Source organism: Mustelus asterias, assembly GCF_964213995.1.
Source record: "Mustelus asterias chromosome X unlocalized genomic scaffold, sMusAst1.hap1.1 SUPER_X_unloc_6, whole genome shotgun sequence".
NCBI classification, from domain to species: Eukaryota; Metazoa; Chordata; class Chondrichthyes; order Carcharhiniformes; family Triakidae; genus Mustelus; species Mustelus asterias.
Genome location: NW_027595351.1, coordinates 1 through 20750, shown reverse-complemented (window position 1 = coordinate 20750; position 20750 = coordinate 1). Strand labels below are relative to the sequence as shown.

The 20750-nt window shown below is 50.5% G+C and overlaps 1 long non-coding RNA gene across 1 annotated transcript in view; it reads right to left on the bottom strand.

Moving 5' to 3' along the window:
- LOC144491336 (uncharacterized) overlaps positions 1 to 16153 on the bottom strand; it is a 31166-nt gene extending 15013 nt beyond the window's left edge. The window contains exons 1-2 of the long non-coding RNA XR_013497432.1: positions 16087 to 16153; positions 11146 to 11307 (exon numbers count right to left, since the gene is read on the bottom strand). This is a non-coding gene — a long non-coding RNA (uncharacterized LOC144491336). The remainder of the gene's footprint in view (positions 1 to 11145; positions 11308 to 16086) is intronic.
- Between the last annotated feature and the right edge of the window lie 4597 nt (positions 16154 to 20750).

The window sequence follows — 20750 nt, the reverse complement described above, 5'->3', positions numbered from 1 at the left end:
AGATGCAGCAAGACACCTCTGCTTTTATATTCTATCCCCCTTGCGATATAGGCCAAAATCCCATTTGCCTTCTTGATCACCTGTTGCACCTGCAGACTGGGTTTTTGCGTCTCATGCACAAGGACCCCCAGGTCCCTCTGCACAGCAGCATGTTGTAATTCCTTTCCATTTAGATAATAATCCAATTTGCTCTGATTTCTTTCAAAGTGAATAACCTCGCATTTGTTAACGTTATACTCCATTTGCCATATCCTCGCCCACTCACTCAGCCTGTCCAAATCTCTCTGCAGACCTACGCCCTCCACACGATTCACTTTTCCACTTATCTTTGTGTCGTCTGCAAACTTTGTTACCCTACACTCAGTCCCCTCCTCCAGATCGTCTATATAAATGGTAAATAGTTGAGGCCCCAGTACCGATCCCTGCAGCACGCCACTAGTTACCATCTGCCAACCAGAAAAGCACCCATTTATTCCGACTCTCTGCTTCCTGTCGGATAGCCAATCCCCAATCCATGCTAATACTCTACCCCCAACTCCGTGTGACCCAATCTTCTTCAGCAACCTTTTGTGAGACACCTTATCAAACGCCTTTTGGAAATCCAAAAACACCGCATCCACCGGTTCCCCTCCGTCAACCGCACTAGTCACATCTTCATAAAAATCCAACAAGTTCATCAAGCACAACTTTCCCCTCATGAATCCATGCTGCATCTGCTTCATCGAACCATTCTTATCCAGATGGCCTGCTATTTCTTCTTTAATGATGGATTCCAGCATTTTCCCAACTACAGACGTTAAGCAAACCAGCTTGTAGTTACCCGCCTTTTGTCTATTTCCTTTTTTAAACAGCGGTGTAACATTAGCCGTTTTCCAATCGGCCGGCACTACCCCAGGATCCAACGAATTTTGATAAATAACCACTAACGCATCCGCTATTACCTCTGACATTTCTTTCAGTACCCTGGGATGCATTCCATCCGGGCCCGGGGATTGTCCACCTTCAGTCCCGTTAGTCTACCAAGCACTGCCTCCCTGGTAACATTAATTGTATTGAGTACCTCTCCTCCTACCAACCTTCTATCGTTAATATTTGGTAAACAATAATTTCTACATCCTTCCTGTAATGAGGCGACCAGAACTGAGCACAGTACTCTAAGTGGGGTCTGACGAGGGTCTTATATAGCTGCATCATTATCTCCCGACTCCTAAACTCAATCCCTCGATTGATGAAGGCCAGCACACCATACGCCTTCTTAACCACCTCCACTACCTGCGAGGCCGATTTTAGAGTCCTATGGACCCGGACTCCATGGTCCTTCTGATCCTCGACGCTGCTAAGAATCTTACCCTTGATATTATACTCCTTCATCCCATTTGACCTGCCAAAATGGACCACTACACATTTATCCGGGTTGAAGTCCATCTGCCACTTCTCCGCCCAGTCTTGCATCCTATCTATGTCACGCTGCAGCTTCTGATATCCCTCCAAACTATCCACAACACCACCAACCTTCGTGTCGTCGGCAAACTTACAAACCCATCCTTCCACTTCCTCATCCAGGTCATTTATGAAGATGACAAACAGCAAGGGTCCCAGAACAGATCCCTGGGGCACTCCACTGGTGACCGACCTCCATTCAGAAAAAGACCCATCTACAACCACTCTCTGCGTTCTGCAGGCAAGCCAGTTCTGGATCCACAAGGCAACAGCCTCTTGGATCCCATGCCCTCTCACTTTCTCGAGAGATCTTGCATATTTGGATGAAATTGCACGAATTAGTGACAGGCAGCATGGTTTTGTATCGAGAAGGTCATGTCTCACCAACTTGATTGAGTTTTTTTGAAGCGGTGACAATGATAATTTATGAGGAAAGATCATAGAAACCCTACAGTACAGAAAGAGGCCATTCGGCCCATCGAGTCTGCACCGACCACAATCCCACCCAGGCCCTACTCCCATATCCCTACATATTTTCCCAACTAATCCCTCTAACCTATGCATCTCAGGACACTAAGGGCAATTTTTAGCATGGTCAATTAACCTGACCCGCACATCTTTGGACTGTGGGAAGAAACCGGAGCTCCCGGAGGAAACCCACGCAGACACGAGGAGAATGTGCAAACTCCACACAGACAGTGACCCAAGCTGGGAATCGAACCCAATCCCTGGAGCTGTGAAGCAGCAGTGCTAACCACTGTGCTACCGTGCCGCCCAACTGTGCTACCGTGCCGCCCTAACCCTAACCTAAAAGGGCTGTGGATGTAGTTCATATGGAATTTAGTAAGGCAATTGACAAAGTCCCACATGACAGACTGGTACAAAAACTTAAATCACGTGGGATTCGTGGTGGGCTGGCTAGATGGATACAGAGCTCGCTTGGTTATAGAAGCAGGGAGTAGCTGTGGAAGGGTGTTGTTCAGAATGGAGATCTGTAGCTAGTGGCGTTCCGCAGGGATCAGTGCTGGGACCTCTGTTTGCAGTATATATGAATGATCTGGAGGAAAATGTGGGTGGTCTGATGAGTAAGTTTGCAGATGACACGAAGATTGGTAGAGCTGCTGATAGTGCTGGGGATTGTCAGAGGATAACAACAGGATAGAGATAAATTGGAGACTTGGGTACAGAAATGGCAGATGGAGTTTAATCTGGACAAACGTGAGGTGATGCATTTTGGAGGATCAAATTTAGGTGTGAATTATACTGTAAATGGCAGAACCCTAAGGAATATTAAAATAGAGGGATCTGGGCGTACAGGTCCACAGTTCCATAAAAGTGGCAACGCAGGTGGCCAAGGTAATAAATAAGGCAGATGGCATGCTTGCCTTTATAGGAACATAGGACATTACAGCGCAGTACAGGCCCTTCGGCCCTCGATGTTGTGCCGACTAGTGGAACCAATCTAAAGCCCCTCTAATCTACACTATTCCAATATAGAACATAGAACGGTACAGCACAGAACAGGCCCTTCGGCCCACGTTGTTGTGCCGAGCTTTACCTGAAACCCAGATCAAGCTATTTCCTCCCTATCATCCCGAAGTACTCCATGTGCCTATCCAATAGCTTCTTAAATGTTCCTAAAATTTCTGACTCCACTATCACTGCAGACAGTCCATTCCACAGCCCAACCACTCTCGGAGTAAAAAACCTACCTCGGACATCCTCCCTATATCTCCCACCATGAACCCTATAGTTATGCCCCCTAGTTACCGCTCCATTCACCCGAGGAAATAGTCTTTGAACGGTCACTCTATCTATCCCCCTCATCATCTTATAAACCTCTATCAAGTCTCCTCTCAACCTCCTCCACTCCAAAGAGAAAAGCCCAAGTTCCCTCAACCTTTCCTCATAAGACCTACCCTCCAAACCAGGCAGCATCCTGGTAAATCTCCTTTGCACTCTTTCCAGTGTCTCCACATCCTTCTTATAGTGAGGTGACCAGAACTGCACACAATATTCCAAATGTGGTCTCACCAAGGTCCTGTACAGTTGCAGCATAACCCCACGGCTCTTAAACTCAAACCCCCTGTTAATGAACGCCAACACACTATAGGCCTTCTTCACGGCTCTATCCACTTGAGTGGCAACCTTCAGAGATAGAACAAAGAACAAAGAACAAAGAACAGTACAGCACAGGAAACAGGCCCTTCGGCCCTCCAAGCCTGTGCCACTCCTTGGTCCAACTAGACCAATCGTTTGTATCCCTCCATTCCCAGGCTGCTCATGTGACTATCCAGGTAAGTCTTAAACGATGTCAGCGTGCCTGCCTCCACCACCCTACTTGGCAGCGCATTCCAGGCCCCCACCATCCTCTGTGTAAAAAACGTCCCTCTGATGTCTGAGTTATACTTCGCCCCTCTCAGCTTGAGCCCGTGACCCCTCGTGATCGTCACCTCCGACCTGGGAAAAAGCATCCCACTGTTCACCCTATCTATACCCTTCATAATCTTGTACACCTCTATTAGATCTCCCCTCATTCTCCGTCTTTCCAAGGAGAACAACCCCAGTCTACCCAATCTCTCCTCATAGCTAAGACCCTCCATACCAGGCAACATCCTGGGAAAATGTTCTATGGATATGAACCCCAAGATCTCTCTGTTCCTCCACATTCTTCAGAACCCTACCTTTGACCCTGTAATCCACATTTAAATTAGTCCTACCAAAATGAATCACCTCACATTTATCAGGGTTAAACTCCATTTGCCATTTTTCAGCCCAGCTTTGCATCCTATCTATGTCTCTTTGCAGCCTACAACAGCCCTCCACCTCATCCACTACTCCACCAATTTTGGTGTCATCAGCAAATTTACTGATCCACCCTTCAGCCCCCTCCTACAAGTCATTTATAAAAATGACAAATAGCAGAGGACCAAGCACTGATCCCTGTGGCACTCCGCTGGTAACCGGTTTCCAGTCCGAAAATTTCCACCACCACCCTCTGTCTTCTGTTAGATAGCCAGTTACCTATCCAATCGGCCAAACTTCCCTCTATCCCACACATCCTTACTTTCTTCATACGCCGATCATGAATTATCAGCCGGGGCAGTGAGTACAAGAGTTGGCAAATCATATTGCAGCAACATAAAACCTTGGTTAGGCAGCATTTGGGGTATTGTGTGTAGTTCTGGTCGCCACACTACCAGAAGGACACGGAAGCTTTGGAGAGGGTGCAAAGAAGGTTCACCAGGATGTTGCCGGGTCTCAAAGGCATTGGTTATGAGAAGAGATTGAATAAACTAGGATTGTTTTCACTGGAAAGACGGAGGCTGAGGGGAGACCCTGATAGCGGTCTACTCCTTATGAAAGGAATAGACAGGTTGTTTCGTCAGAGGCATTTTCCCAGGGTGTAAGTGTCAATTCGAAGGGGGCACAGGTTCCAGGTCAGAGGGGGAAAGTTTAAGGGAGATGTGTGGAGGAAGTTTTTCACGTAGAGAGTGATCGGTGCCTGGACCAGAGGAGTGATGGAAACAGGCACATTAGCAACATTTAAGAGGCATCTGGATGGGTACATGAATGGGGAGGGAATAGAGGGATACAGTCTGAGTCAGGGCAGAAGGTTTTTTTTGAAGTTTAGTCAGATCGGCACAGGCTTGGAGGGCCGAAGGGCCTGTTCCTGTGCTGTACTTTCCTTTGTTCATAGAAATCATAGAAACCATAAAATCAAGAAATCATAAATACAGAAAGAGGCCATTCGGCCCATCGAGTCTGCACCCCCATATCCCTACATATTTTACCCACGAATCCCTCTAACCTACACATCTCAGGACACGAAGGGCAATTTTTAGCATGGCCAATCAACCTAACCCGCACATCTTTGGACTGTGGGAGGAAACCGGAGCACCCGGAGGAAACCTATGCATACACGAGGAGAATGTGCAAACTCCACACAGACAGTGACCCAAGCCGGGAATCGAACTCAGGTCTAACCACTGTGCTACCGTGCCGCCCTGTTCTTTGTCTGTTCTAAATTTCTATCCTGTACTGACAGTCATGAGTTTTGTAAACTCCTCTTACAGGATATCAGAAGGTGAGAAATTACAGACAGCAATCTCAAACCAATCTTCACATCAACTTCTGACAAAGTCACTCAATTTATCGGGAGCAGAATATCATCAACCTTTGAATCTAGATGGAGAAATGTTTCTCGGGTCTGTCTGCTGCAGAATACTTTAAACACAAGTGTGACTGGAGACACACACACACACTACACTGAGCTTGTTCCTGTGAACTGACCAATTACACAGAAAAAATATCTCACCATTCACAGAGGGGAGTGACTGCATACTGTGGCTTCAACTGATTGTCAAACCAGGAGTGACACAAGGAACCCGCACCATGGAGAAACGGTGGAAATGTAGGGACTGTGGGAAGGGATTCAGGTTCCCATTTCAGTTTGAAATTCATCAACGTACTCACACTGGAGAGAGGCCATTCACCTGCTGTGTGTGTGGGAAGGGATTCAATGATTCATCCAACCTGCGGACACACCAGCACATTCACACTGGGGAGAGACTGTTCTGCTGCATCATCTGTGGGAAGGAATTTACTCGATTATAAAGTCTGCAGAGACATCAGCCAAGTCACGCTGGGGAGAGGCGCTAGACGTGTACCGTGTGTGAAGGGATTCAGTTATTCACTCCATCAGCTGCCTCACCAGTGAGTTCACAGGTGATTACAGGGGATGGAGTCTGTTGTTAATTTTTCTGCTCTCAATTACATCCAGGACAAGGGAGGAAGTGTTAGGTTTTTTTGGGAATATAAAGACTGACAAATCCCCAGGGCCTGATGGAATCTATCCAAGGCTGCTCAGGGAGACGAGAGATGAAATCGCTGGGCCTCTGACGCAAATCTTTGTCTCGTCACTGGACGCAGGTGAGGTCCCAGAGGATTGGAGGATAGCTAATGTGGTCCCGTTATTTAAGAAGGGTAGGAAGGATAACCCGGGTAATTATAGGCCGGTGAGCTTGACATCCGTGGTGGGGAAGTTGTTGGAGAGGATTCTTAGAGATAGGATGTATGCGCATTTAGAAAGGAATAAACTCATTAACGATAGTCAGCATGGTTTTCTGAGAGGGAGGTCATGCCTCACTAACCTGGTGGAGTTTTTTGAAGAAGTGACTGGAATGGTTGACGAGGGAAGGGCCGTGGACGTCGTCTATATGGACTTTAGTAAAGCGTTTGACAAAGTCCCTCATGGTAGGTTGGTGCAAAAGGTTGGATCTCATGGGATAAAGGGGGAGGTGGCTAGATGGGTGGAGAACTGGCTTGGTCACAGAACACAGAGGGTGGGAGTGGAAAGGTCTTTTTCCGGCTGGATGCCTGTGACTAGTGGTGTTCCGCAGGGCTCTGTATTGGAACCTCTGCTGTTTGTGATTTATATAAACGATCTGGAAGAAGGTGTAACTGGGGTGATCAGTAAGTTTGCGGACGACACGAAAATGGCTGGACTTGCAGATAGTGAGGAACATTGTCAGAGGCTACAGAAGGATATAGATAGGCTGGAAATTTGGGCAAAGAAATGGCAGATAGAGTTCAATCCAGATAAAAGCGAAGTGATGCATTTTGGTAGAACTAACGTAGGAGGGAGCTATACGATAAATGGCAGAACCATAAAGGGTGTTGATACGCAGAGGGACCTGGATGTGCAAGTCCACAGATCCTTGAAGGTGACGTCACAGGTGGAAAAGGTAGTGAATAAGGCATATGGCACGCTTGCCTTGATAGGATGGGGCATAGAGTATAAAAGTTGGGGTCTAATGTTGCAGTTGTATAGAACGTTGGTTCGGCCGCATTTGGAATACTGCACCCAGTTCTGGTCGCCACACTACCAGAAGGACGTGGAGGCTTTAGAGAGAGTGCAGAGGAGGTTTACCAGGATGTTGCCTGGTATGGAAGGGCTTAGTTATGAGGAGAGATTGGGTAAACTGGGGTTGTTCTCCCTGGAAAGACGGAGGATGAGGGGTGACCTAATAGAAGGTGTATAAAATTATGAAAGGCATAGATAGGGTGAACGGTGGGAAGCTTTTTCCCAGGTCGGTGGTGACGTTCACGAGGGGTCATGGTTCAAGGTGAGGAGGGGGGGGGGGGGAGGAGGTTTAACACGGATACCAGAAGGACGTATTTTACACAGAGGGTGGTGGGGGCCTGGAATGTGCTGCCGGGCAAGGTGGTGGAGGCGGACACACTGGGAACGTTTAAGACTTATCTAGATAGCCACATGAACGGAGTGGGAATGGAGGGGTACAAAAGAATGGTCCAGTTTGGACCAGGGAGCGGCACGGGCTTGGAGGGCCGAAGGGCCTGTTCCTGTGCTGTATTGTTCTTTGTTCTTTTGACTGTGTTGTTCATTGTTACAGTTGGTCAATGGGAAGGTTTTTTTTCCGCTGGACTGGCCAATCCCACAACATTCCCTCCACTGGCCTGATGCTCTATGAATCTTGTTGCAAATACCTGGTTTCAAATTTCACAAGGATCACAGAGTGTTAGGAAGTTAAGAGATATTTAGTCAGCATTTCTGTTTGGAACCACTCCCCCCAAATGTCCATCCAATTTCCATTGACGTTGTTTATCGTCTCCACTTCCTTGTAGGCAGCGTGTTCCAGGTCATTACCAGCTGCATCAAAATATCCTTCCTCACATCCCCCCCACATCTCTGTTCCCAAAACCTCACATTTGTGCCCCCCTCATCCTTATCTCATCAGCTAATGGGAACAGTTTTACTTTGTCCACCTTATCTAAACCTGTCAGAATCTTGTCCACCTCTATCAAATCTCTCCTCAACCTCCTTTGCTACAAGGAGAACAACCCCAGCCTGACATCGACAATGAAGAACAAATTAACAAAATATGCTAACACCTGAAATCATATGAGGTCTTTAATTTCTGTTCTCAAGATATTGTGAATATATTGTCCAGGACAGTAAGGGAACTGGAATAACTCACCTTGAGTGTGGTTGAATGGAATATATCAATCTAGGATTCAGCTACATTCTAGTGAAAGTCCAGAATGTGTCACTGGAAATCCCTCCCTAACAGCAGTGTGGATGTACCTACACCTCAGAGATTGCAGTAGTTCAAGAGGGTGTTGGGGTTGACTATGGCCAAGGCAGCTACGTATAGCCACATATTCTGTTACAATTGAAGTACCGCAGATTGAATATGAGGCATTATAGGACTTGACTGACTTATCATAGAATCCCTACAGTGCAGGAAGAGACCATTTGGCCCATCGAGCCTACACCGACAGCAATCCCAACCAGGCCTTGTCCCTGTAACCCCACCTATTTACCCTGCTAATCCCCCTGACACCAAGGGGCAATTGAGGATGACCAATCAACCTAACCCACACATCTTTGGAGTGTAAGGGGAAACCCACGCAGACATGGGGAGAACGTGCAAGCTCCACACAGACAGTCAGCCAAGGCCAGAATTGAACCCAGGTCCCTGGTGCTGTGAGGCAACAGTGCGTTAAATAACCACTGTGCCACCACTGACCACATTCCTGTGACTGCCCAGTTACTGCGGTCACAGACCATTAAAGCTGCTGAGCAGGACCCCTCTTACCAGCACACAGGAAGCTGCACAGGGTAACCGACTTCTCACAGAATAGCTGGGATGTAGTGGAGATGACAAAGTTCTGAGTATCATGATTCATTGTGAACACCCAAGGACAGTTAATATAAGGTGCCTGATACACATCATGAGATGGTCCAGAGCTGTCCACGAGCTGATCACACAGCAAAATGATGCCAAATGGTTGGCTTGATTGGATAAGTATGTAATCAATTAATATTGTGGTTAGTTTGTAACCAGCCAAGATGGGCTGAAGTAAATGTATAAGAATGTGTGATTTGCTTTGTTCGATGGAGAGGTTGCATGGTAAGTCAGTGACTTGCTCCCTGCTGGTGTAAAATAATGACCATCTGATGATTGGAACTGACCTGAGTGTCGAGTAATTTATCTTCAGTAATTCTTACCTCAAAAAATTGGCATCACCAACAGGATATCAAAGGTCACACACCACTGACAGAGGATCGGGTGTCCTTTAAATTAAGACATTGTGTGCAATTAGCTAAAAACCCAAACCAATTTCATCATTGACAAGTTCTGGACCAATTGGCTACTTTCCAACAATTGGCTCAGGTGAGCTTCAACAGATGGAGTGGTAGTAAGAGTTTTAACAACAGCAGGTTAAAATCCAACAGGTTTATTTGGTAGCAAATGCCATTTGCTTTCGGAGTGCTGCTCCTTCGTCAGATGGAGTCCCATCTGACGAAGGATCAGCGCTCCGAAAGCTAGTGGCATTTGCTACCAAATAAACCTGTTGGACTTTAACCTGGTGTTGTTAAAACTCTTAGTATAATACATAGATCCATAGATCCAAATATCCATCGACACTTACAGCAGAGGAGGAGACTATTCCATCGTGTCCATGCCAGTCAACAAAGATCTGACGACATTAATCCCATTGTCCAGAGCTTGGCCCATAACCCTGGAGGTTATAGCAGCGCAAGTGCATATCTAAATACTTCTCAAATGTTACGAGAGTTTCTGACTCCTTTCAGGCAGTGAGTTCCAGACTCTCACCACCGTCTGAGTGAACATCTTCCTCCTCAACTCCTCTCTTACCTTTCTACCTCTTGTACCAAATACACTTGTTGGACTTTAACCTGGTGTTGTTGAAACTCTTACTGTGTTTAAATGCATACACAGGGAAGAGGTTGCAATGAAATATGTCGCTTTTAACCTGCACAAAAACAGAAGGCTCAGATTGACAGGCCGCAGGAGGGGTCCATTCAAACCACTGTGCCCCTGCTATCACTTTGAAACGACTCTGATTCATCCAAGTGCTCTGCTCTTTTCCCACATTCCTGCAAATTCTTCCCTTTCAAGTATTAACCCTTTGGAAAGATACTATTGAATCAACTTTCAGGCAAATCAGAACTACTCACTGCATTAAAAAATAAAAGAAAACCTCACCTCCCCTCGGGCTCCTTTGTTAATTACTTTTGAGGGACTCACACTGTTAAAGGCCATGCCAACCCCTCTCACCCAGCCTAGGATGTGATTGACAGCAGCAATAACTGCAGAACCCAACCCCAGTAATCAGTGTGGATGGTTCACAAATGTCCTTTAGGAAAGGAAATATGCTGTCCTACATGGTCTGACTGACGTGTGACTCTCAGCTGCCCTCGGACAACAGATGAACAGCCTCTCCCCAGTGTGTCTGCACTGGTGTGTCTGCAGATGGAGGAACCAAATGAATCCCTTCCCACACACAGGACAGGTGAACGGTCTCTCCCAGGACAGTGTGAACTTGCTGGTGTGTCTCAGGTGGGATGACACAGGGAATCCGGTCCCACAATCAGAGCAGGTGAACGGCCACTCTCCATTGTGACTGCGCGATGAATTTCCAGCTGAGATGGGAGCTTGAATCCCTTTGCACAGTCCCCACATTTCCACCATTTCTCCATGGGGCCCGTGTGAGACATCAGTTGAAGCCACACACAGAACACGTGTGCGATTTCTTCCCACTGTGAATGGTGTGATTTGTTTCAGGCTGTTTAACTGGTTAAAACTGTTTCCACAGTCACTGCACTGGAACATTTTCACTCAGGGGGGTGTGTCTCGGTGCTTCTTCGCTCACTTGTTTAAAGTCTTCAGAAGCAGACGGAACAGACAAACATTTCTCCTTCCAGATTTAAAGGCCGATAATATTCAGGTCCCGATGAATTTGAGTGATTCTGTCATATCTTGATATAACGTTTGGTTTCAGTTTTCTGTCTATAAATCCTCAGCTTCTGATATCCTGTAAAGGAGTTTAGAAAAATCATCACTGTCAGTACAGGATAGAAATTCAGAAAAGAGAACTCTAGTTCCTGTGGAACATTATTTCCTCTCTCATTCCCTATAGGCTGTAAATCTCCATCCCACACACTCTCCCTCCATTTTCACTCTCAGTGCACTGGAACGCTTTCACTCAGGGCTGTGTGTGTGTGTCTCAACCTCTCAATTCTGCTGAAGGAGCTGATTCAGGCTGATTGACAGATTCACACTCATTGCTTCCTGTCCCGGACACAGACCTGAAAAGCTTCATGCAGGCTCCCAGACAGATATATGTCTATATCACTGGACTAAAAATGTGTTTTATTGATAGGATTGTTTCAGTTGGTTAAGATACAGAGGTTGTGATTGATCATGATCTCCAACTTGCTGCCCATGAGAGTCATCAAGCAGAGATGCTCAATAATTTCTAAAGGAAATTGGATGGATGCTACAGTCGAGACTGACATTTTGCTCATAGAATCATAGAAACCCGACAGCACAGAAAGAGGCCATTCGGCCCATCAGGTCTGCACCGACCACAATCCCACCCAGGCCCTACCCCCATACCCCTCCATATTTTACCCACTAATCCCTCTAACCCTCGCATCTCAGGATACTAAGGGGCAATTTTAGCATGGCCAATCAACCTAACCAGCACATCTTTGCACTGCGGGAGGAAACCGGAGCACCCGGAGGAATCCCACGCAGACACGAGGAGAATGTGCAAACTCCACACAGACAGTGACCCAAGCCGGGAATCGATCCCAGGTCCCTGGAGCTGTGAAGCAGCAGTGATAACCACTGTGCTACCGTGCCGCCCTAAAACTGCTCGATAAAGAACCGACATGGACCCGAGTTGCACCTGGAGTATTGTGGGCACTTTTGCTGTCCTTATCCAAGGAAGGATGTCCTTGCTATGTCCGGCGTACACAGTGAATGTTTACCAAACTGATTCTTGGGAGGCAGGACTGACACAAGGAGAGACGAAAATCAGTCAGGATTCTATTCATTGGAGTTTGGAAGTGTAGGAGGGGATTTCATAGAATCTTAGAAATATTCTGACAGGATTAGATAGGGTGGATTCAGAATGATTGTGCCCAACGGTGGGGGACTCCAGAACTCGGGGTCAGCATTTGAGGATAAAGGGTAAACCTTTTAGGACTGAGGTGAGGAGTAATTCCTTCAACCAGAGAGTGGTGGATGTGCGGAATTCCCTACTACAGAATGTAGTTGAGGTCAAACGTTGTGTGATGTCAAGAAGGAATTAGATAAAGCTCTCGGGGCTAAAGGGAATCAAGGGATGGAAGGGGGGGGGGGGGGCAGAGACAGATTCAGAGTATTAAATGTTGGCCCCTCTACTCAGGGAAAAGTTTTTTTCCGATCTACTCCATCTATGTCCGTCATAATTTTGTGCACCTCAACCAGGGCACAGAGATTAGCACTGCTCCTTCACAGCACCAGGGCCCCAGGTTCAATTCCCAGCTTGGCTCACGTTCTGTGCAGAATCTACACGTTCTCCCCATGTCTGCGTGGGTTTCCTCTTGGTGCTCCAGCTGCCTCTCACAGTCCAAAAGACGTGCTGGTTAGGTGCATTGGCCATGCTAATTTCTCCCTCAGTGTACCTGAACAGTCGCCAAAGTGTGGCGACTAAGGGATTTTCACAGTAACTTCACTACAGTGTAAATGTAAACCTACTTGTGACTAATAAATAAAATAATAAAAAAGCTCTCCCCTCAGTCTCCCCCAGCCTATTCAGTCTCTTTTTATAGCTGAAATGCTGCAGCTCAGGCAGCATCCTGGTGAATCTCCTCTGCAGCCTCTCCAGTGCAATCACATTTTCCTCTCATGTGGCCACCATAACTGCACACAGTATTCTAGCTGTGGCCTAACGAGTGTTTTATACAGCTCCAGCATGACCTCCCAGCTCTTTTATTCTGTGCCTCAGCAAAAAAAAGTCAGGTAAGCGATATGGCTTTTAAACCACGTTATCTACCAGTCCCGCTGTCTTCAGGTTGCTATGGACATGCACCCCAAGGTCCCTCTGGTCCTCTGTACTTCCTAGTGTCCTACCATTCATTGTGTATTCCCTTGTCATGTTGCTCCTCCAAAAAATGCATCACCTCACACTTTTCAGGGTTAAATTCCATTTGTTACTGTTCTGCCCATCTGAGTAGCCAGTCCACATCATCCTCTAATCTAAGGACTTCCTCCTGACTATTAACCACATCACCAATTTTTGTGTCATCAACGAATCTACTAATCATATACCCCCCCCACCCCCCCCCCCCCCCGTTCACATCTGGATCATTAATGTACACTATTAATTTAGTGTTCCCTGAAAACCCCAGCCATCTCCTGGGGAAACCAGCCCTTTAATTGTGACCATTAGGAAAGAGAGCATCCTTTTAACCTGACAAGTAAATGTCTCACATGGGATTGCAGATAATGTCTTGAGACGGATAGAAAGCTGGTCAGCAGATAGGAAGCAAAGAATTGGCATAAATGGGACTTTTTCTGATTGGCAGTCAGTGACGAATGGGGTTCCACAGGGATCTTTGCTTGGACCCGAACTGTTCACATTTTATATCAATGATTTGGAAGAAGGAACTGAATGCATTATCTCCAAATTTGCAGATGATGTAATGTTGGGTGGGAGGGTGAGCTGTGAGAAGGATGCAGAGATGTTTCAACATGATTTGGATAGGCTGAATGTGTGGGCATCTGAATGGCAGATACAATATAATGTGGATAAATATGAGGTTATCCACTGTGGTAGCAATAATAGAAAGACAGATTATTACTTGAATAGGTATAAATTGAGGGGGGTAGATACTCAACGAGACCTTGGAGTCCTTGTGCATCAGACATTGAAAGTAAGCGCACAGGTACAGCAGGCAGTAAAGAAGGCAAATGGTACAGTTCTGGTCGCCGCATTATAGGAAAGATGTGGAAGTGTTGGAAAGGGTGCAAAGGAGATTTACCAGGATGTTGTCTGGTATGGTGGGAAAAGCGTATGAGGAAAGGCTGAGGGGCTTGAGGTTGTTTTCGTTAGAGAGAAGAAGGTTAAGAGGTGACTTAATAGAGGCATACAAGATGATCAGAGGATTAGATAGGGTGGATAGTGAGAGCCTTTTTCCTCGGATGGTGATGGCTAGCACGAGGGGACATAGCTTTAAATTGAGGGGTGAGAGATATAGGACAGATGTTAGAGGTAGGTTCTTTACTCAGAGAGTAGTAAGGGCGTGGAATGCCCTGCCTGCAGCAGTAGTGGACTCGTCAACATTAAGAGCATTCAAATGGTTATTGGATAAACATATGGATGATATTGGAATAGTGTAGATTAGAGGGGCTTTAGATTGGTTCCACTGGTCGGCGCAACATCGAGGGCCGAACGGCCTGTACTGCGCTGTAGTGTTCTATGATCTACGTATGTTGGCCTTCATAGCCAGAGGATTTGAGTACAGGTACTTTGCTGCAATTGTACAGGGCATTGGTGAGGCCACACCTGGAGTAGTGTGTGCAGTTTAGAAGAGTGCAAGGGGATCTCATAGAAACTTAGAAAATTCTGACAGGTTTAGGTAGGGTAGATTCAGAAAGAAGGTTCCCAAAGGAGTTCAGAACTAGGGGTCATAGTTTGGGAATATTGGAGAACTGAGGTGACGAGAAATTTCATGGAAATCATAGAAATCATAGAAACCCTACAGTGCAGAAGGAGGCCATTCGGCCCATCGAGTCTGCACTGACCACAATCCCACCCAGGCCCCACCCCCACATATCTACCCGCTAATCCCACTAACCCACGCATCACAGTACTCTAAGGGGCAATTTTTAACCTGGCCAATCAACCTAACCCGCACATCTTTGGACTGTGGGAGGAAACCGGAGCACCCGGAGGAAACCCACGCAGACACGAGGAGAATGTGCAAACTCCACACAGACAGTGACCCGAGCCGGGAATCGAACCCGGGACCCTGGAGCTGTGAAGCAGCAGTGCTAACCACTGTGGAAATTTCTTCATCCAAATTGCAGTTAATGTGTGGAATTCACTACCACAGAATCTAGGTGAGGCTAAAACACTGCCTGACTTCAAGTAGAAAGTAGATATAGCTCTTGGGGCTAAAGGGGTCAAGGGATAAGAGGGGATCAGGATCTTGAATTTGATGACCAGCCATGGTCAAAATGAAAAGTGGAGCAGGCTCGAAGGGCCGAATGGCCTACTCCTGCTGGAGCGGCACGGTAGCACAGTGGTTAGCACTGCTGCTTTACAGCTCCAGGGACCTGGGTTCGATTCCCGGCTTGGGTCACTGTCTGTGTGGAGTTTGCACATTCTCCTCGTGTCTGCGTGGGTTTCCTCCAGGTGCTCCGGTTTCCTCCCACAGTCCAAAGATGTGCGGGTTAGGTTGATTGGCCATGCTAAAATTGCCCTTAGTGTCCTGAGATGCGTAGGTTAGAGGGATTAGTGGGTAAATATGCAGGGATATAGGGGTAGGGCCTGGGTGGGATTGTGGTCGGTGCAAACTCGATGGGCCGAATGGCCTCTTTCTGTGCTGTAGGGTTCCTAAGTTTCTGTTTCTATATTTCTATGTGTCAAGCTGACGGAGCAAAAGATGACAATGTCTTCAGGACAGAGAGACCTGGGCCAACCTTTCCAGACTCTGCACCCTCCCTGGATTCGCTTCCAGTTCCTGCAAGTCAACAATCCCCGCCACCCCGAACGAGAAAAGCAATGAAAAGTGGGAGAAAGAAAAGTTGTTTTACTCACAGATGTTGCCGACAGGAGGAGGTTTTAGTCTGTGTGAAGCACAAATCTTCCTTCAGAGAGACAGAGACCTCTTTTTAGGTCAAACCAAGTAAACAAACTCAAATTAAATCAGGACAAAGTAAAAGGGGCAGCTCCCCAAAAAGGAGGGGGAACAGCCCGAACAGAAATCAAAATGCAAAGGAAACTTAAAAACATCAAATTAAAATGTGGTTATTAGGGTCAATAATGCACCCCAACCCCTGCGGTGCCCAGCGGGCGCGGAAAGCGTCAACCCCGCCCGTGGACACCGCATGCTCCCTCTCCAGGGACACCTGGCCGCGAACGTAGCCGCGGTAGAGGGGAAGACAGTCAGGATGGACGGCCCCCTCGATCGCCCGCTGCCTGGACCGGTAAATGGCGCGTTTCGCCAGGCCCAGGTGCAGGTTCACGAGGAGGTCGCCATCCCGACCCTCCCCTCTCCGCACCGGGTGTCCGTAGATCAGGAGCGTGGGACTGAAGTGCAAACAAAACATCAATAAAAGGTTCTTCAGGAAAACATAAAGGGAGTGCAGCCTAAGACACTCAACATAGACATGGTCCACGGACTCCACAAGGCCACAGAAAGGGCAGTCTTCGGAGCCCGTGAACCAGTGAATCCTACGGTTGTGCGGAACTGCTGCATGCATCACCCTCCACCCCAGGTCCCCGACGTAATTGGGGGAGATCCCTCCGTAGAGGGACCTCCAGCGGGGACCTCCGCCGCCCGGCGGCAACAAGGCCCGCCAAGGTGTATCCGGGCGACAGGCGAGGAGGCGGTAGTGGAAGGTGTGCAGCAGCAGCCCGCACAGGAAACGCCTCCGCGCGGTAGAAAAAGGCACGGAGGGCATTTCCGCGAGGCGGCTCAGGCTGTGGGGCACCTCACCCAGGGGAGGGGGCTGAGGCTTTGGGCCAATGTGGAATTCCGCCCGAACAGGGGAACGCTCGGGCGGGATCCCACCGCACGCCTGCGCCGTCTCAAGTTTGCGTGCAGTTTCGGGGCCGAGCACGACCGTCCTAAGGTCTAGGATGGCTTTGGCCGCGCGCCGGACGGACGTCCCCGTGCGCTCAGCCAGCACGCGGGGACTCATCCAGCCCGCTCCTCCGCCATCCAGCACGTCCCCGATTCTGGTCACCCCGGCGTCCACAGCCCTCCTCTCCGCCAGCCACCTGAAGTTATACGGCTGGAGGAGCGGATTCCTGAGCAGCGGCTCTCGCACGAGAGCCGCTACTCCTGATGGGGGAGAGCTGCGTCGCGAGGCGACCGTGTTCCAGACAGTGAGGAGGTCCTGGTAAAAGACGGGCAACTCCTGCAGGGTGGTCGAAGCACGCCCCAGTTCGATATGCAGGAGCTGCACGTCATAATTGAGGCCGTGCCACTGGCGGAAGAAATACGTCGCCATGGCACACCATCGTGGAGGGGGCTCAACGTAAAGGTACCTCTGCAGGGCCTGGAGGCGGAAGGTCGCTATCTGAGTGCGGAGGCACACCAGACCTTGTCCGCCCTCCTCAAGCGGGAGATACAGGACCGCAGCAGGGACCCAGTGCAGTCGATTGCCCCAGAAGAACCGCAGGAGGGTTCTCTGGATATCGGTAACAAAGCCAGGGGGAGGGGTCAAAGTGACCAGCCGGTACCACAGCATGGAGGCGACCAGCTGGTTTATGACGCGAGCTCGCGCCCCGTAGGACAGCACTCGGAGCAGTCCTGTCCAGCGACTCAGGTGGGCGGAGACTTTGGCCTCCAGCTCCCGCCAGTTCGCCGGCCAGGATTCCTCGGCTGGGCAGAGATGGGCCCCCAAGTAGAGGAGGTTGGTCCTGCTCCAGGTGAAAGGCCTGAGCTCCTCCGGGAGGGGGTCCGTCTCCCAAGGACCGACAAGGAGTCCGGAGCACTTGGCCCAGTTGATCCTGGCGGAGGACGCGGCGGAGTACACCGCCTGGCATTCTCGCATCCTCCGCAGGTCAGCCGGGTCCGTGAACATGAGGAGCACGTCGTCGGCATAAGCTGACAGGACCACCCCTACGTCCGGTCCGCGCAGGACCAAACCTGACAACCTCCTCCGCAAGAGGCGCAGGAATGGCTCCACGCATACGGAATACAGTTGGCCGGACAAGGGGCAGCCCTGCCGTACTCCTCTCCCGAAGCGAAGGGGCGCCGTCAGGGACCCGTTAACCTTAATCAGACACTCTGCGGCAGAGTACAGTAATCGGATCCGGGCGACAAAATGCGTCCCGAACCCGAATGCCCGCAGAGTCCCGAGTAAATACTCGTGCTCCACCCTGTCGAACGCCTTCTCCTGATCTAATGACAAGAAGGCGCCCGACAGACCAGCCCTCTGGGTGTGATGGATTAGGTCCCGGACCAGGTGGAGATTGTCATGTATACAACGGCCCGGGACCGTGTAGGACTGGTCAGGGTGGATCAAGTGGTCCAGCACGGATCCAAGGCGTGAAGCCATAGCCCTGGCAAAGATTTTATAATCCGTGCTGAGGAGGGAGACCGGGCGCCAGTTCTTGAGCAGGTGGAGATCCCCCTTCTTGGGCAGCAGGGCAATGACGGCCCTGCGCCACGAAAGGGGCATCTCCCCGGTAGCGACGCTCTCCCCCAGGACCCCCGCGTAGTCGCTCCCCAGGACGTCCCAGAACGCCCTGAAGAACTCTACTGTCAGCCCGTCCAGCCCAGGGGCCTTGCCCCGGCTGAGGCCATTTAGGGCGCCGGTCAGCTCGGCCATGGTGGTAGGGGCCTCGAGCCTGCCGACGCCCTCCGGGCCGACCTACGGCAGGTCCTCCCTCAGAAGTCTGCGGGCATCCTCGCTGGACGGATCCGGAGAGAAGAGGGAGGTGTAATAATCCCGGGCGATTGCCCGGATGCCCTCCGGATCCGAGACGGGGGAACCGTCGTCGGCCAGCAGCGTAAGGAGCTGCTGACGGTTAGCCCGCCCTCTTTCCAGCGAGTAGAAGAAGGGGGAGCCACGGTCCAGGTCCACCTGGAACTGGAGCCGCGACCTCACGTACGCGCCGCGAGACCTGGCAAGCTGCAGGTCCCGCAGCGCGTCCTTCTTCTCCCTGTACTCCGAACGCAGGGCCGGGTCCGCGTCAGGCCGACTGAGACGTGCCTCCAGGTCGAGCACCTCCTTCTCCAACTCCTCGAGCCTGGATTTCCGCCTCTTTGTCGACCCCCTCGCGTACCCCTGACAGAAGGTACGGACGTGAGTCTTGCCCACATCCCACCAGAGCCTCAAGGAGGGGAAGCCTCCCCGCTTCCTTCTCCAGCCGGCCCAGAATCGACGGAACGAGTCCAGGAAGCGCTCGTCCTCCAGCAGCGTGTTGTTAAAGTGCCAGTACGTGGACCCCCGCCGGATGCGAGACGGCGCAAAGTCCGCCCACACCAGGCTGTGGTCCGTGCTCGACACCGGCCGCATGGAGACCGAGGACACGCCGGACACGTGCGCCTTCGAAATGTAAAGGCGGTCGAGCCTGGACGCTCCGACTCCAGGCCTCACGAAAGTGAAGGCGCTGGAGCCAGGATGGAGATGTCTCCAGACGTCCACCAAGTCGTGGGACCCGATCAGGTCCCGCAACTTCACCACCGCCGGAGTGCGCAGCCAGGGGCCGGTGCGGTCCCGTGCCTCGAGGATGCAGTTGAAATCTCTCCCGAGGATAATGCATTCGCCCCCCGCGATGGTGTCGATGTGAGCGGACACTTTCTCGTAGAAAGTCGTTTGCTGCGGTCCGGCGGTCGGGGCGTAGACATTCAGCAAGTGAATGACCACGCCCCCCTCACGGACCGTCAAGTGCAGCAACCGGCCTGGCACCGGCTCCTTGACCCCCCCCCCCCCCAAGATTTCCGGCTTATAACGCGGGGCCAACAAGATAGCCACCCCGCAAGAAGCGAGCGTGAGGTGGCTCATGTAGACCCCCCCTCGCCACTCCAGGAGCCATTGGGCTTCGTCTCCCGGAACGGTGTGGGTTTCCTGCAGGAAACACACCGCATACTTCCCGTCACGGAGGACCGAGAAGTTCTGGAACCTGCGGTGTGGCCCACTGCTGCCGTTGATGTTGAGGCTGGCTATGGTCACCTTCATGTCAGCAGCTTTGTGCCACCGTCACCACTTAACTAGGTGTGTGGGGGGGCGCTGGCGCAATTCTCACCAGTCCACCCCCCACCTTTTCGAGCCCGTGGAGGAACCGCAGTACCCAGCGCCGCTCTATTTTCTCCAGGCCCGCGGAGGCATGCGAGCATGCCTTCACGGACCGGACGAGATGCGCCAGGTCCGGCCAGCGGCCGAGGGCTAGCCGGATTATGTCGGAGCGACCGGAATGGCTACGGATAAAGACCCTGAGGTCCTTGGAGGGGATGAGGGACGACTCGGTGGGGGGCACGAGGGAGTCCCCCGCCTCGCTCTGGGCAGACTCTGAAAGTGTCCCCGTGCCCTCCACCGAGCCGCTGACCTCCTCAGGGCGGTCGCCCCTCGACTCCGAGTCCCCCGCCGCAGGACGTACGGCGGGCGGCACGGAGCCACCAACTAGCCCTAGCCCCTCCCCGATCCCACCCCCAGGATCGGTGGAGGAGGGGTTCCCCCCGGATTGCGGGCCCCCGTGCGACGGCGGCCCAGCCGCACCCCCCGCCCCAGACGCTTGGACACCCCCCA